The following is an 18,257-nucleotide window of genomic DNA, read 5'->3' as shown; positions in this document are numbered from 1 at the left end:
ATTGATTCTTAAAATACTAAACCAAATCAGCAATCTAACAACAGTTTTTGGGTTTGCAGGTAAAACCTCAGCTGATTTTTCATCTCTGGCAGGTTGGGCTCATGTTTTCATGCTCCCATGATACTTAGATTTGGCACTACAGCACTTAATATTTATTGGCTTAAGTATCTCTCTCCCCAGTCATGTGAATTTCTTGAGACTAGGGACTGTCTTGCCCACTGTGGTTTCAGTAAGTGAACCAAAGTCATATCAGCTGGAAGATAGAAGATTCTGTGTATGAGCTCTTGAGTTTTTACTTCAGGTTTTTCATTCCAGGGCTCAGACACCTGCAATTTCATTGTCATAATCAGGACTAAGAAGGAAGCATCCAGCGTATTCATCTAGAGTGAGGAATACAGTGATTTCATGAAGACAAACAGAGTTATTTAAATAATGTAGATGAAAAATTATAGGAGAGACGGGAAACCACCACAACACCTTCCTAACTGTCTACTTTCAATCATTGCAAGTGAGCTTTTAAAAATACAAGTCTAATGAATTCACTTCCCTGCTTAAAAACCTTCAATGCATCCAAGGGTACATGGGATAAAGACTCAAGCCCTCACCTGCCCATGAGGTCTTAAGTGACTGGCTCCTCTCCCAGCCCATTGGAGCCACTGTCTCCTTGAGCCTACACTCCACAATACATGCTCTCTTTCAGTTCATTATAACAGAAGGCTCCGTCCTGCCTCAGGGCCATTGCACCTGCTCTTCCCACTGTCTGAATCATTGGAGCAGGAGCAGCCTGCCAGGCCTTCTGCTGTCTTTGGCTGCAGACTTTGGCTAGCCCAGAGATGATTAAAGTGTGAATTTGAATACCTTAAGGCCAGTCAACTTCCTCCAGTCTGCCTCAGGCCTTAATGTTTCCAACAGTCTTGCCTCTGCCAGATGCATACCTGTGTGTTGTTACCTGCCTGCTGCCCTGAAGGAATTTGAGTTTGCAATCCCTGGACTAATTAATTCCTACAAATCAAACAGTGATCTGCAGGAATGTCACTTCTTCTTTTTTTAATTCTTTATTGATTTCAGAGAGGAAGGAAGAAGTAGAGAGAGAGAGAGAGAGAGAGAGATCGAAACATCAATGATGAGAGAGAATCACTGATTGACTGCCTTCTGCATGCCTCCACTGGGGATCGAGCCCACAACCTGGTTATGTGTCCTGACCCGAAATTGAACCGGGACCTCCTGGTTCATAGGTTGACTGTTCAACCACTGAGGCATGCTGGCCAAGGCAGAAATGTCACTTCTTAAAGGAAGTCTTCACAAACCCACACTCTGAAAAGCATCCTGTACTTCCCTTCATGGCACTCATCATAATTGCCATTAAATAATTTATTGTGTTATTAGGGGTTTAAAACCTATCTTTGTGGCAAGGACTCTTGTCTTTTCACCACTGTATCCTCAGCTCTTTAAATACGGGAAGGCACTCATTTATTGAATGGATGGATGGATGATAAAACTAGAGTATCCTAAAACTTAATAATGTAAATAACTCACTAAGAGCTGTAAATGTGAATCATGGGTAAACATCTGTGAGATTTACTAGAGCCTAATCCTTCCAGTAGACACTGCGGTCCCCTAACTCTGAGATGATAATACTGTGTGAAGCTTATAAGGATAATGATTTCGTACTAATGAACCGTGTTCCAAAGGACAGAGGGAATGGGAAGCAGAGGGCTCCAGGCTCCCTACACCTAATGGAACTTGAGCATCTTTGCTCTTTTCATTATTCATCTTCTACCTTTTATGTAAATATAATGGACTTCTGTGCAAGATTTGTCTGAACAAAGCTTTCATCAGTATTGTGACAAAGCCTGTCTTATAGACTGTGGTATCAATAGCCCCAAGAATAAGGCCAGACACCAAGTGAGTGATCCATAAGTATTTGTTGAATATTATCTATGTATGGTAACCAACTTGTGGGGGATGATACATTTTCACATCTACAGATGTACAGTGTGTTTCAGAATCAAGAAATGGCAACGCTGTTCCATTGCAGGTAATTAACTGCTGTACTCTGAGTGTTTTTCCCATCCATCCAATCCAATTGCAAAACCAAACCAAGTAAGTACTCACTTTCCAAACTATGGTAACACAGGCCGTTCAAATGCATTTTAAAAACTTTCATCATGGTCCTTCCCTAGCTACATTATCTTCTCTGCCTATATTCACATCCAAAAGGCAATGAATGAATGATCTTCACAAATACTTTATCTTATTTTCAGAATGTGCCTAGAGAATGCTTCACTAATGTGTTTGTTGAGAAAGTTTGATTTACTGATACTACTATTATTATTATTATTTGGCCTCGTTATATCTGAAGCTAACTAAAATAAAGTGGACAATTTTCCATAGTGATAAGGTAATTTTTTTTAGTGTGGTAATTGGCAGTAAGAAGTGGGAAAAAAGAAATTATATGGAATAGTGTGTGCTCTGTTCACTGTGCCAGATACCTTCTATTCCCACCCCTACCCGCACCCCAGCGCTCCTCACCCTCTGCACCCTTCTCTGCCCTGTAGGCAGACCTTACACATGACTGTAACAGACTCACTTGTTCTCTGGTTTCCGGCTGGCTTGGCCCATTGGGAAGCCCCTACGGGAGGTCAGAGGAAAGGAGCACAGTAAGGTCAGTTTCTGTATTTCCTTGCTTCCTCCATGCAGGGTGGCCTTGGGCTGGCTGTATAAAACCACAAAGGTCACCGCTCCTCTGAAGGTGACCTTTTCCACGCTCTCCCACGGAATTCAGTTCCCTCCTCTTATTCCTTTAGGCTTACAGGTTGTAACACCTGGTATGACTAGCCCAGGGACACCTCAGTCTTCTTTGTGGTTGCTCCACACCTACCCATACCTCATAAATAAACCCTCCTGAGTGTGCCACTTCCTTCCCGTTGGGTCCCTGGCTTATGCATCCATCAGAGGTTCCATTTGCCGTCTCTGTCATTTTATTCAGGAATCAGAGTTAAGGTGAGAGGCCTGGCATCTACTGCTTTAACTACTTTTTTTTTTAAAAATTGCTTTAACATATTTTGCTTTCAGTAAAAACAGTTCTGCCTTATTCTTTTAAACAGCATCATATTGCAGCATATAAAAGTTCTCTAATGTATTTATCCAACACCCTATCATTGAGCTTCTCCCCCTCAATTTTCCTGTTGTTTTTTTTTTTGCAGTGTACATTCTTGAACACACATCTTTATATATTTGTGTGATTTTTTATACAAGATAAATTCCTAAACGGGAATTGTTTCCAAAGGATAATACCACTAAGCTATTGTGACTAAGAATGCACTGCATTGAAGAAATTAAATTTTAAAGATGTTCACCAATGAATTAAGACTTTTTTGCTTTTTATTCCCTAGACTTGAGTAACATAGAACTTTTAAAGCAGAAAAAAAAAGATCTTTAATTCTAAAAGAGTTTTAGCTGGAAAAATACTGGATTACAAAGCACCTTATTTTTTTTAAATTGCTTTCAATGACTAGTTCACTATCAAAGAAAACCTATTAACATATCTGGTAGCATCTACTTTTTAGATTATAATTATACAAACACACCTACATTAAAAAATTTCTCTGGAATTTATGAACCCCTGGAATTCATCCATATAATTTCAAAGGAAAAGAGAACTATTTTCCTAATTGCTTCACATTTACCCAGCATTTCAATTTATCTCACAGAGCCCTGTTTTTGTTTTCTCTTCCTCCCTTCCTCCCTTCCTTCCTTCCTTCCTTCCTTCCTTCCTTCCTTCCTTCCTTCCTTCCTTCCTTCCTTCTTTCCTTTCACTGGGAATTAAAAAAACTGAGCTCCAGACCTCTCACCTGCCACACCTGGCCTATGTGGACCTTTAGGACACCATTACCAAGGACTGGATGACATGCTTAGTCAAGGACCCTCTTCCTCATCAGTGTCCGCCTAACTGTGGTGGTAAGAACCATGGTAGGAGAGTGTATTGTCTCAAACACATGAGTCTCAGTGAATACCAACATGGCTATGATCTTTTGGGCGCAGCTTGTGTAAGAGGTGGCAGAGATGAAATAAGGATTTCCTCATCTGGGAGATTTCTCCAAGGTCCCCGTTATTCCCCAACTCTTTTCCTCATGACTTATTGAGGATTTGCATTATGCTTGGGATTGGGAATAAAGCACCAAACAAGGTAGAACTATTTAGAGCACCAATTTTAAAAATGTTTTCTAGTGTACTTCCTGAAGTAATTTTGAAAAATCATATGCCCTCTTGCAGAGTTTTAAGTTGATATATATTATCTTAAAATCAAACTGGTAAAGGGTGTAATTTCTAGCACTTGTGACTGGGTAACAAATCCATTCCTCGTGTTAAAATGCCACTCTTGATAACTTTCTTCAAGATATGAAACTTTTCATCCTAGCTACTCCATTAACTTAGCATGTATTAATATTCCAAATTCCTAACAAGTTTTGATTGAAGAAAAACATAATGGGGCTTTTCATCTAATTAAACAGAAATACAGAAGGGCTGCTTTAGTCTTACCATTCACCATCCTAACTGTACTCAAGTTGCTGAGTCATTTAAGATACCTGCTCTTCTGTTGTAATGCTTGAGTTCAGAGTTACAGGATTTTAAAGTAAGACTTTTATTTGTTCCAATTTTCTATTTTCCAATGGAGAGAAATGAGACCCAGAGAGGCAAGGTGACTTGCCAAAGCCATGCAGCTGGGTGGTGAACTTGGGATCCTTGGTTATCATTTGGTGACCTTTTCATTCCTTTGTGATTGGAAATGCCACAACCTCTGTAGTAGGTTTAAGTAAAAATTAATAGGAGCCAAAAACAACGGTAGCAACTATCACAGTCCTGTGTTATATAAGAACTAGAGGCCCAGTGCACAGATTCGTGCACTAGTGGGATCCTTGGCCTGGCTGGGGAGGGACTGCTGGAGGTTGACTAGCCAGGGAGAGACAGCTGCAGGAGAGCTCCAGGGCATGTCTGACCCATCTTGCCCAGTCCTGATCGGCCAGACCCCAGCAGCAAGCTAACCTACCTGTTGGAGTGTCTGTCCTCTAGTGGTCAGTGCATGTCATAGAGACTGGTCAAATGGTCAGATGGTCGGACACTTAGCATATTAGGCTTTTATATAGAGAGATGAGACAATGTCCCAAATACAATAATTTCTTTTTTAATAGGAGCAAATAACAACAGCAATAGTAATACTGTATTATACATGATACAATAATATCTTTTCATTTTCCCTTGTATTTTTTACCATTTTATTTTTTCCACACTATCTATAAAACATTTTATTTATTGTTTTGAATTAGTTTTACCTGTCTATTTGGAATAAATTTATCATCTTTCTTTTTTGATTTTTACATTTATTTCACTGAGAAAAATGGAATACATTTAATTTTATAAAGGTAAAGTCTAGGAAGATTAATTTTCACCACTTAGTGTCCTAAGTAATACAGAAAGCTTGACAAATGATGCGATCTTTAAAAATAATTTTAAGATGCACCTATGAGCTAATCAGTAATAGTTTAATAAAGTGGTTAGAAGCTTTTAATAACCTGTTATACTAGTAAAATAGTTTCATTCTGTCTAGCTCAATTATTATCAATTATATAACAACTTTTTAATATTGTCAAAGTTTTATTTTAGTTTTCAGTTTGAAAACTAAATAAAGCTTATAAACAACTATGAAGATCCTATAGGAATACTTTACTGTGTTACTATTCAAATTAGAAAAGACTTCAAACATAACTGTTCCTGTTTGTGATAAATTTTGGCAATGAGAAAATTAACAAAAGGAACTATGTTATAGAACTTTGTAGCTGACTATTGGTATTGGTATCCAAATTTGCTACTTTTCATGTAGATATCTTTATTAGTTATAGACTCTGACATAAAATAGAAACTACTGTATTTAATACTGCATTTAGTATATATCTTTATGTTTTCCCAGGACACTGAAGTTAACATTTAGGGCAGATGTTCACTGAGAATTAAACTAGATTATACATACATTTATGATATGAAGTGGAATTTGTACTGAGGGTTCCTTATTTGAAGAAAACCTAAAATAAAAGCAAATCTAATAAAAAGGAATAAATATGGAGTGATAATTCACACCACTATTTTTTTTCTCTAAAATAAGAATGCCTCAAATATAAAAAAGAAAATTGAAAATCCCTTTGAGGGTAATGTTTGACTAAAGGGAAGGACACCAGTTTTATTTATTTACTTATTTAATTTTTAAAATATATTTTTATTGATTTCAGAGAGGAATGGAGAGGGAGAGAGAGAGAGAAACATCAATGATGAGAGAGAGTCATTGATTGGCTGCCTCCTGCACACCCTGCAACCCAGAAATGTGCTCTGACAGGTAATCAAACCCTGACCTCCTGGTTCATAGGTCGATGCTCAGCCACCAAGCCACACAGACTGGGCTTACTTATTTAATTTTTAAAAATTAGGTAAAATGTTGTTTGGGTCTCCTCAGTAGTCTGTTCTCTAGAGCTCATCTTAACCTTATTTTCTCTCTACTGCAAGTCTACACATTCTTAATCCCAATACTTTGTGGATCAGAGTAGAATTTTTACCTTGATCCCAAACAAAATTCAAGGCTTATCTTCTCATTGCCAATATCTGATGAATGTGCTCAGCTAAACACAAAAACAAAAGGACCTTCTCTTTAGGTCTTTATCCTCCAATCTCACAAAAAAAAAAAGGCAGAAACTTTGAAGTTAGAGCTTTTCATTAAAACCACGCAGTTCTAAAGAGGACTGGCTGTCACAGAAATCCCTAAAAACGGAAAGGAGGAAGTCTCAAGATGTACTCTTCCTCACTACACAGGAATTTCCCCAGCAGTGGGAGTTGGGGGTGACAGAGGAGTTGGGAGAGTTCAGTGCACTGAAATGTACTTCACGTGAAATGTAACAAAGCTGTGTTTAAAAGCTATTTTTAAATCATAGTAATATTATGAACTGAGGTACACTTTAAAATCTGTGCTATCCTTGTGAGTTCATAGCCCAGCTCTCTGATATGGAACTATTATATGCAAGTAGAATGTCAGAGATGCGCAAAAGCTGATTGTTAAGTTTTCAGGAATTGTGCTAGCCAGTTGTCCAGCACAGTCATGATTAAAAATAAAATGATATGAATTTAAAATATAAATTATATTCAAAAGAAAGGCAATGAATACTTAAAACCTGTCATTCATTTTACTATTATCTATGCACTGGAGGTTATTTATGTCTCTAGTATTGATATTATGATTGAGCATCCAGATAAAATTCAGGATGCCCAGTTAACTTTGAATTTCAGATAAACAAAGAATAATTTTTTAGTATAAATATGTCCCAAATATTCATGGAATACCTATATTATACTAAAATAATTACTTGTTGTTTAACTGAAATTTAAATTTAATAGAGCATTCTGGCTTTTTACTTGCTAAATCTGGCAGATTCTGTATGGAGGAAATACTATGTAGAGGTACATTACAGTGCGTTCTAACTCCATGTTTTTACTCAGCATCCATTGATGACTATAAAAATAAACACATTTTAAATAATTTCATAAGTATTTTCTCTTTTGAAATCCAATGAAATCTTGATATCTGCTAGTATATTCTTACAATTCACATACTTACATACCTTTTGAGTTAGGATAGTATGAAGAATTGTAGAGAGAGGACTAAACTTGGGATACCGAGTTATTTAATGTGAGGAAAATGTCTAAGAAAAGCTATGGTTTCTTTGTTTACTCCTCTCTGTTGTGGGACCTATGGATGCTTCTCATTACCATTAATAAGTGTTGTAGAGGATACAGCAGGCTAAGTACAGTTGTTTACAGGTCAATTCATTGAAAATATTTTCACTTCCCCCACTCCCAATTAAATGAGTGAAATGAGAGAATGGATCAATGAATCATTTTAGTAGCTGGGCTCTGGGTAATCGAGGTCACTGACCTTGGTGGGCTGATAAATGAATTTGATCCCAGAGACGACTGGCAAGATCGGGTTTCTGGCTGCCTTGTTTTAATCATTTATGTGTGTCCTATTATTCATACAGAGATGTACAGTGCTAGCAGCTCCAGCTCAGGTTCATCAATATTACACAACAGACGTGGGTGTTTCCAGGACAGCTAAGTCAGAATATAACTTCCCTAGGAAATGGGAAACCCAAGGTAATTGTCTTCTAAATATGCAACAGGCACAGAAGTGCATATTAGGATTACTTTAGCTGAAAATTTCACCTGGTTCTCATTTGTGTCTTTCCATACTTTGCAACAAGATGATTATTCTCCTCCAATTCCTCCTCTTTTCCCCTCCTCCTTTTTTTTAAATTTCAAAAATTAAATATTTTAAAAGAATGGATAGTCATTTTCTTCATGCAGAGTTAAGCTAAATGCCTATGCTTCACACACACTCTTGCTTACTATGGACTGAATAAGTCTGGATTTGAAAAAGGCTCATATTTTAGTCAGATTCATTTTCTTCCACCAAATGAGATATGAAGTTTTGTCTCCACATGCAAACTGTTGTATAAACAGAAACTGAGTAAATTCTAACAATAAAACATCTGGTTGTTTTGCAAATAGCAATTTGAATGAATGAAATAAAATAGTCAATGGATTTTTTTTACCTGAATTGAACCATTTAAAAAATGGGTCTAGAGATATCCTAATGTTCAATTTCCAATAGAGCAGGAATTTTTCAGCACCCATAAATAGTGGGTGCGTTCAAACCCAAAGAAAACAGTATTGAGTCTTCTTTTTGTAATGTTAAATTCTGGTAGGTAATTCCCCTCTACCTAGATAATCCTTCAGTTTCCAGATTCCCTAACTAATCTTGAGGACGTGACATTTCAAGGATGGGAAATATTATTCTGACTGTTTAAATAATATGAGAATAAGCATATACTAACATGGAAACCTTTGGCATCATTTCCCCTTCTTTTTCTACATACACACAGGACTAACATAAATATTTAGAGCTGGTCCTTAAAAGAATTATGTCTTGAGAAGTGATCTAAAAAGAAAGAAAAGATGAGAGAAGGGTTTCCAAAACATCCATTCAGCTTGAGAGGAATACGGCCGTACAGCCAACGCAGAGCCATTTATTTGAACTTCCAAAATAGCGTTGAGCCTGAAAGCTTGAGATGTAAAGGTACCACCTTGGATCATTGTGGTCCAATACTCTTTTTTTATTTTTATTTTTTTATTGAGCTTAACTGTAACAGTTAATAGTATTTTACTTTTATCTAAGATTTTATAGTTCATATATGTTCATAGAACAACATGAATGTATTTAGTATCGAATGTGTCATTTTCTTAATTTACACAGCAATTGCATGAAATGGATTCTACTGTCCTAATTTTATAAGCAAAGACAGTGAGCCCAGAGAGAGGAAGTCACTTGCTTTTTAGCCACTCTGCACTCACGCATCTCTTAGTCCTTCTGACAAAGCTGTAAGATAGATTCTATCAGGCTTGCTGAAGGGAAGAGCAATTGATGATCAGGGAGATTAGTAAATTTGCTCAAGGTCATTTGGCTAGTAAATAGTAAAAGGGGGCACCAAGCCAGGTTTCTAAATTATTTCCAGTTGCTTCCGGTGACATCTTTGTGACTAGAAAACATGGGAGAAGCTGATGAAAATTCAGTTGGCTGGTGATCATTTTTGTGTGAATCTACAAAGTCTTTGAATGTAGTTGCAAGACCTATATAATATGTGGATGCAATAAATGTAATTTAATTTTAACTTTATGTAAGTGCCTTTAGGGCAGCGGTTCTCAACCTGTGGGTCGCGACCCCTTTGGGGGTCGAACGACCCTTACACAGGGGTCGCCTACGACCATCGGAAAACACATATATAGTTACATATTGTTTTTGTGATTGATCACTATGCTTTAATTATGTTCAATTTGTAACAATGAAAATACATTTCATGTATTTTTCATTGTTACAAATTGAACATAATTCATAAATATTTCATCTGCATATCAGATATTTACATTAAGATTCATAACAGTAGCGAAATTACAGTTATGAAGTAGCAACGAAAATAATTTTATGGTTGGGGGTCACCACAACATGAGGACCACTGCTTTAGGGTGTCACTTATTCTACCCTGTCCTTTGCTACTGTTGTTCTTGCTGAAGGGCCTAGCACTATGCCTGGCACACAGCATGTGCTCAATATGTTGTGAATGCTTCATGAAAGCACATCCCTGTATGCAAACCATGGGGACAGCTTCTCCTGACAGTGCAGGAGTGGAGATTCAGATTGCCCTTGGGTGAGTGAGGAAATAAAGTATCAGGGGCCATCTGTTTGGTTCACCTGCCGAGCTGCCTTTGCTTGTGAAACGGAAAGTCTGCGGCATGAAGTGAGATGTCTGCTCAGTCTGCCCCCAAACAGCAGGCCTGACGAGAGGCAGAGTCGCAGCTGCTTAAATTTCTTTCTTTCCAAAACCCAGAAAATTAGAATCGAAGACCCTATAAAACTCACGGCTTCACTTCATACAATAACAAAGTACACTTGATTGATGGACGAAAATCTGGGTTGAACCCCAGCAGGTCACTTCACCACATTTTTTTCTCATCAGTAAGATGAAAAGTTCAAATTATGGGGCCTGCACATTCCCTCCAGCCCTAAAACCCTTCAGTGTAGTATTGCCTGAGGCAATCACATACTTGAACAATATATACAGGCTCACCTCAGCCATGCCTTTGCAAATGGGATGCTTCAAACAGTACGATCCACACTTTCTTCCTCTGTTGTGGTAGAATAATCATAAAACAATAGTGAGAAATGTTTCCTGATGATATATTGGTTAACTAGCTACTTAGTATTTATTCTAATTACTGAACAAACAAAAATTTTGATGACTCTTGTGATCTTGGTGGGCTCAAGTGAATTGGATCCCAGCAATGACTGGCAAGATCAAGTCTCTGGTTGCTTAGCTTTAATCATTTATGGGTACCTGTAAGCTGAGTGTGTGAGTGTGTGTGTGTGTGTGTGTGTGTGTGTGTGTGTGTGTGTGTTAAAGTCATTTAAGATGAACATGGATGAGGTGCAGAAACAAAGTTGTTTAACTGAATAGGAATTTGTTTTGTTTACCCAAAACTAAATTGACTGTCATCAGGGTATTATTTGGAAACTATTATTCAGATATAGAAATAGCAGGTCTGGCTTTTAAATTTGTCAGTGGAAATATAATTTGGTGATGGATTCTTTTTGTCAACTGGTTTGTGTCTTGTTGTTAAATTTTTTTTCAATTGATTTTCTTTTGAGTTTTTTTTGGTTTTGTTTTGTTTTTTAGATTTGGGAGCTATCTTTTACTACATGTAGTTGTTGATTATGCACTGAATATGCTTATTTTATTTTCTGAGCAAATAAGAAGTAAATGTCACAAAGTGTTCATCTTCAAAAATACAACATTGATCTTAACAAACATAAAAATTAGAGCAGAATAATTGAGGCAATGCATAGATTATCTATGGATAAAAACTACCTGGAAACTCTACTTTAAGACTGGCATTTAGTAACAGGAGTATCAATTTATCTTATGAGGCTTTTTGACCAAAACCCACAATAAGAAACACATATTTCTCATTGTGATCCAGTATATGTGGTGTATCTGAAGAAAGGTTTCACTAAATAATAGGTTTTCTTACTGTGTGTGATGTGCTCTGATGTTTTTATAAAAATATGTATTTTTATTAATTTCAGAGGGGAAGGTAGAGGAAGAGAAAGATAGAAATATCAATGATGAGAATCATTGATTGGCTGCCTCTTGCATGTCCCCACATAACGGGCATGTGCCCTGACTGGGAATCGAACCATGACCTCCTGGTTCATAGGTTGACATTCAACCACTGAGCTACACTGGCCAGGCTGCTCTGATGTTTTTTTAAAAAAATCTCTATTTTAATTTTTTAAAATGATGGCTGTAATTCAGTAAGTTGATCTGTGACCCACTAATGGTCAGTGACCTGCAGTTTGAAAAATACTGTTTGAAGGCAAAAATATACTATCAAGCTCATATATACTATATGCTATATACTATATACTATATACTATATACTATATACTATATACTATATACTATATACTATATACTATATGCTATATGCTATATACTATATGCTATATGCTATATACTATAATATATATGATTGACCTCAGAATAGGTACATCCAAGTATCAGTGAACCATATTATAATGAAGCAACTCTACTGTGGATATTTGCTTTTTAAAATCACCAGCAATATTGATCCTTTTTCATAGTCAATAAAGGCTTAGGCCAGGAGCCATTAGTGTCCCTTGCAAAGACTATTCTTTGATGTCAATGGCTTCCTCTGGACCCAGAGTTTTTGTGAGAGTGGGTTTACCTGATCTGACTTGGAGATACAGGAGACCCTTTTTTCCATGCCCCTCTCCCAGCGTGGGCTTTGGGCACTGAAATGAAGACAGGGAGAAGGGTGGGACTGTGGACAAAAGCTCCACTGAGATGGACTGGTTGGCCTGAGACACTGCTGACCTGGGAGGAAGAAGTATTGTAAGGTTCCATTCCTGTTCACCCACTGACACTCCCTGGGAAACTCACTGAGATAGTCTCTCTCGTTGTTTCTTGTTTGCACAGCACAGACTCAGCTTTTTCAGAGATTAAGATGCTCATCAATATCCAGGCTTTTCTCTTCTTTCTGGGCATATAGTTAGACCACTTTCCATGGCAATTAGATGTGGTTATGTGACTGAGTTTTATCCAAGAATGTAAGTGGAAGGGATGTGTGTCCCTTCCAGGCTTGGCCCATATAAACCTTCCACCACAACCTGGCCCTCTTCCCACAAATGCTGCTTGGAAAGGCGAGAACACTGATGGTCAACTGTCAGTCCACACTGTGCTGTGACATGAGCATGGAATTCTTCTTTATTATGGTAAGTCTTTGAAATTTTAGTTGTTAAAGTACTTTTCCTACCCCCAAATGTTGGTTTCCTTCAACAGTCTCCTAAGTGTGTATTTGAATCCCATTTTGCCTTCCTTCAATCCATTCTTCATAATGTGGCTTCAGTGGTCTTCTCCTATGAACTAACCATGTCAACTCTGCCACCTCCTTCTTGTCTTCATCAAGCCTAAAATTCAGATTTCTTCTAGGATAAAGCTAAAACTACTTAATACAAATCTCAATGGTTTGGGCCTGCCTATCTCTCTACCTTCATCTCTCATCATGTTTACCATGTCTCACCATCTTTCACCTTACTCTCCCCACTTTGATTATATAAGCCTTCTCAAGTAGTTCCCATTTTGTCCTCTTTCTGGCCACAGGGCTTTTTGCATATCTTATTTCTTCTGCCTAGAATACAGGCCAATAAAATATTTTTCTTTAAATGATAAAGTGGTAAATATTTTAGACTTTGCAAACCATATGGCATATGTCCCAACCAACTACTTGAATTTGCCATCTTAGTGCCAAGGCAGCCTTAAACAATATGTAAATAATTGGGTGTGGCTGTGAACCAATTACATTTTATTTATAAAAGCATGTGATGAGCTGGATTTGAACCATTGGTCATACTTTGCTGACCCCTGGTGCAGAATGTTCTTTCTATACTTTCCCCCCCTAATAAACAGTCCTATAAATCCTTTATCTCTTCCCCAAGGCAGCCTTCACTGATATCTCCGACTAGATCAAATCCTTCTAGTGTATGTTCTCATAATACTTGTTATGGTGGAAATTTTACATTGCCCATATTAGTCATCAGAAGAAGCTAGTAAGCCTCTTGTTTATTTGTTGTTATTCACTGTTAACTGAGCAATAAGTGGGCACCTCTGATTTGTTGTCCATTACATAGGACGCAGTGAAAAAGGTGATTGTCCTAGCCTCTGTGATTTAAAATAATGTATTCATCTATTTGTTCAATCGACAAATATTAATTGAAGTTCTACTGAGTTGCAAGGAGGATTCCAAGGTGTATAAAACATGAGACATGAAGCTATTATTTCAGATATCTTGGTGCTTATTCTCCCATCTGAAAAAAAAAGATAAATTAGGAAGGGAGAATGCAAAGATGGGAGCAATAAAGATAATGCACTGGCACCATAAGTATAATATTTTTATAATATTTTATGGGTGTAGAATTTGATTTGCAGGATACTGTTGGTTAAAGGTGATATGGAATGTTTTGCTGACACACATAATTTTCTCCTTCCTACATGCTGTTCGACCTGGGCAAGTTTCATAGGTTTCTTTTTGGCATTTTAAACCCAAATATCTAGAGCCTTTTCCATTACCTGCCAGACCTGAGAAGTTGCTGCACCACAGAAGCAGAAGCAGATGCTGCTCGGTCCATATAGACATTGGTCAGAGCCAGATGTGTTCACCCAGCTCTCTTGAATCTTCATGTTTCATGGCAGCTCTTTTCTGAAAAGAAGCCCAGGAAAAACAATACTCCAGAGTCAGACTTTCCAGATGCTTCTGGGTGTTCCTGGCTGTGTATGTAAGTTTATATGTACGGGAACTCAGAGCGCCTTGAGCAAGCTCAACATTATTGCCACGTTTCAGCTGAAGAGTGAAGCCGTTGCTGAACACAGACGATGTCAGGCACAAGTAAGCATACATTTGGCCCTGATTGATTTCAACAGGCTGGAAGTGAAAATTATCTTAAAGGCAGAGTTACTTTAAATCTAATGCAAAAAATCACATGTTCCTCTCTGTCTTCCCCCAACCAGCTGCATCTGGCCCTTAGATTTGTTTGGTTTGGCTTTCACAGTATTTAAACAACAGCAACAACCAAAAATTGGATTTGTGGATGTGGGAGATTTCATGTAAAAATCTGAGTTTCTGGCATCTGGGCGATCTGGCAGGCCTAGGTGCCATTCCAATGTGGCTGGATACAGCCCTGCTCAGATGAGTCATGGGCTTGCCAGGACGCTGACCCTAACTGACCGCCTTCACTCACTTATTTTACCTTCCTGGCACAGAGTTTGCCTTTGCCCTTGTCAGATGGAAAGGAGGATCAGTGGCACAGAAATATTTTTATAAAGAAAACAACTCTTATTATTAAATGCTACTGTGCTATTTTCGGTATTTGTATATCACCTTGTATTTTTTATAGTATCTTCCCCTCAAGGAACTCAAAAGATCTTGCTAAAGTTCAAGGGCAAAAAAGCCATGACCCCTCTTGTCTGGGTGGACTAGTGTCCTAAAGATCTGCAGAATCTGGGGAAGTGCCTGATGAGAAGCATGTGCCTAAAAGGGCATTCTGCCCGAGACAAGGTTCTCTCAAGGGCCCTGTGATGGGTACTGAGCAGCTGAGTCAAGTAAGGATGGGCAGAGGATCCAGTGGGAGCAGAAATGTCCCATTCAGCCTACAGAGGTTTGTTTAGGGATCTGGCCACCTGCATGCACTGGGCAGGTCTAGCCCCAGAAGACCTCGCTTTGGAGATAAACTTCAGAGGATAAGTAGCAATTTACCAGATGGAGGTGGACTTTAGAGAGCACGTCAGCAGGAAGGAAATGAGCTTTAACTTAGAAACATGAAAAACAAGATTGGGTTGGTGGGTGGAATGGGGACTGAGTTTATGAGACATTTTTATCCAACCTCTGTCCCCTGTAATATGGGAGCATTCAGACCAGATACACTGTTATGCCCAGAACCCTTTCCGAGTCAGCTACTCAAAGAGTGGTTCATGGACCAGTAGCATCAGCACTTATTGGAAGCTTGTTAGAAACAGAATCACAAACCTTATTCTAGACCCACTGAGTCAGATGCCCAGTAAATAATATAATTACTATTACTTTTTTTTTTTAAGAACTAAGTCATTCTTTTTCTAAAAAAATTGAGTCTTGGTTTGCTCATTATTATTATTATTTTTTTAAATCATGTAGATAGTAGTTATAATAAAGACCAGGTAGAAATAGTCTCTTAAAAAAATAGAGCCCACTCTTGCCCTTTGGACTCAAACACTAATAAAACAAATTATTGAGTTATTTATTACATTCATGAGTTACTTAAATTCCAGTTTATGGCAGGAAGCTATGTATAAATACTCTCATTTTTTATTTAATGAGTAATGAAGATGATAAATTAATGGCTTTGTAAGATAAAGATATCATTATTGAATGGGTACTGTGTGTGTAACTCTTTACATACTTCACTTGTTTTCCATACTTCAACCAGCCTTAATTTATAAATGAAGAATTAAAGGTTATAGACATTAAGTTGCTTACGTAAGATCATGCAGTTATTGCTTTGTAGTTAATATCTAAACACACACTTGAGTCTGAATCCCACATTATTTGCCTTTCCCTACAAGTACTCCTAATGAACTTTAGATTTTTTAAACTCTTCTGTGACCTGGCCAGTTGTTGTTGTTTTTTCCTTTTGATCTTGATTGTCAAAATGGAAAGGTCCTGTTCTACCTGATTTCATCTTTTCTACTTAAAGAAAACAATTTTTAAAAATACTGATTGTACTTTCAGTGAAAATGGTAGTGAGAATTATTCTTACATTATTTCTTTTCTTTTTTTCTTTTCTTCTTTTTTCGATTCTTTGTCCTTCCTTCTTCCCTCCCTTCCTTTGTTTTAATAACACTTAGTTGCTTGATTTTACTCACCAGAATCAAGTTAGACTAAAACACATATACTATTTTAAGAGAAAAAAAGAAGCCTAGTTTCATAGCTCCAATAAAGCCTGCAGGCATCTCAAAACAATATGCATTACAACTTCAAAGAAGAAAGATATTGAGTGGTGAGAATTTAAACATATCACAGGGACTTTCAGGTGGCTACTTTACGATGTGAAACACACTTTTAACTTAAAAAGCAAGATTTTTATAACCTAAGCTGTCTCTTTATGCATTCATAAAACCATGGAAATTTTATGGAAAAATAAATCTTTCCTTTAGAAAAGAACTTAGAAATTTAAAAACTATAAGTTGACATTTGTTTCCCAGAGCTGATACTGAAACAGTAAACAGGAATGAAATTGCTGGATGACATTAGAGAAGCAATAATGGTAACTTTCTGAGGTCAGCCTGCTGGAAATAGGAAGTAGACACTTCTGCAATTGAACTGACAACTGAAACAACTCAGGAATCCCAGGTTTGCTTAACTAGACCAGTCTGGCTGCTAACAGAGCTTCCTAACAAGTAGGCCGTGGAGCAATGGAGACCAACAGACAAGATGCCAAAGCCACCAGCAAGGCCTGCCATTGGACCCCTGAAGACCTCGCCGTGAGTGCTGGTATTATCACTGAAACTGTACACAGCAGTGCCAAGACCTATGTGATCATTATCATATACGTATCTCATTCTGCTCCCCTGAGATTATTTTATTAACGAGTGATTGAAAAAAATATAGGACGGTGGTTAAAAACAAAATATTTGGAGTAGTTTGAGGGTTGAACTCCAGCTCTGTCATGTATTATTGTGGACATTTTGTGTTTTTTGCCAGCCCAGCATCCCCTCCTCCATCTTCTGAAAATACCACCTTCTTTTTCCCTTAAGGAACTTCTCTTCCCCTATTTTGTGTTAATAATCAAAATCCCTGCTTTTCCCCTACAAAATAGGAAGGCATGTGATCCAAGATGGGCCAAATAAATTCATTCTTCCAGAAGTTCAAACTGTGAGCCATACCAACAGCAACTGACCAGAGTTGATCATCTCTACGGTGTTTTCCTGAAGAAACTGGCCCATTAGTTCCTGCTACTTAGATGCTTGGAATTGTTTTTATTTCTTATTCTTCCAATGATCCAGTTGTTCACTCTTGATTCTGTGAGCTTCTGCATACCCTTCCAATAAGTTTCAGTTCTACTTGGGTTAACCAGAATCTCTTGTCCTCGTTTGTCACTCGAATATGCTAAATAAAGTAAATCATAACTCTAACCTTCACAGACTTCAGCAAATGTAAAATATCTGGTTTAACCTAACAGCTTTATAATAATGACTTCAAAATACTTGACAGTTAAAAAATATTATTTTGGTAACTGTGAAATACTACGTATTTAATATTTCTAAGAAGTTATATGTAAAATTTGAAAATAAGGCCTACTTTCCAGATTTGTGAGAATTAAATGAGAACATGTCTAGAAGATGTCTAGCACAGTGCCCCCGAGAGTAAGCAATCAATTCTATTGGTCCTTACCACTCTAGGGTCTATAAACTTGAACATCTTAGTCCCAGGCAAGTTCAAACATTAAATGAGCTATGCTAATAGTTTGTCATTTAGCAACTTCTCTGAGTTTTTGG

At 37.5% G+C, this 18,257-nt stretch overlaps 1 long non-coding RNA gene across 1 annotated transcript in view; it reads left to right on the top strand.

Annotated features, from left to right (window-relative positions):
* Nucleotides 1–17,832, top strand: part of LOC106696303 — a 29,394-nt gene extending 11,562 nt beyond the window's left edge. Inside the window, exons 2-3 of the long non-coding RNA XR_001347227.2 lie at nucleotides 12,812–12,946; nucleotides 17,579–17,832. This is a non-coding gene — a long non-coding RNA (uncharacterized LOC106696303). The remainder of the gene's footprint in view (nucleotides 1–12,811; nucleotides 12,947–17,578) is intronic.
* The last annotated feature ends 425 nt before the right edge of the window (nucleotides 17,833–18,257 follow it).

This window comes from Myotis lucifugus, unplaced genomic scaffold (assembly GCF_000147115.1).
Source record: "Myotis lucifugus unplaced genomic scaffold, Myoluc2.0 scaffold_11, whole genome shotgun sequence".
NCBI lineage: Eukaryota > Metazoa > Chordata > Mammalia > Chiroptera > Vespertilionidae > Myotis > Myotis lucifugus.
This window is presented reverse-complemented; position numbering and strand designations above follow the sequence as displayed.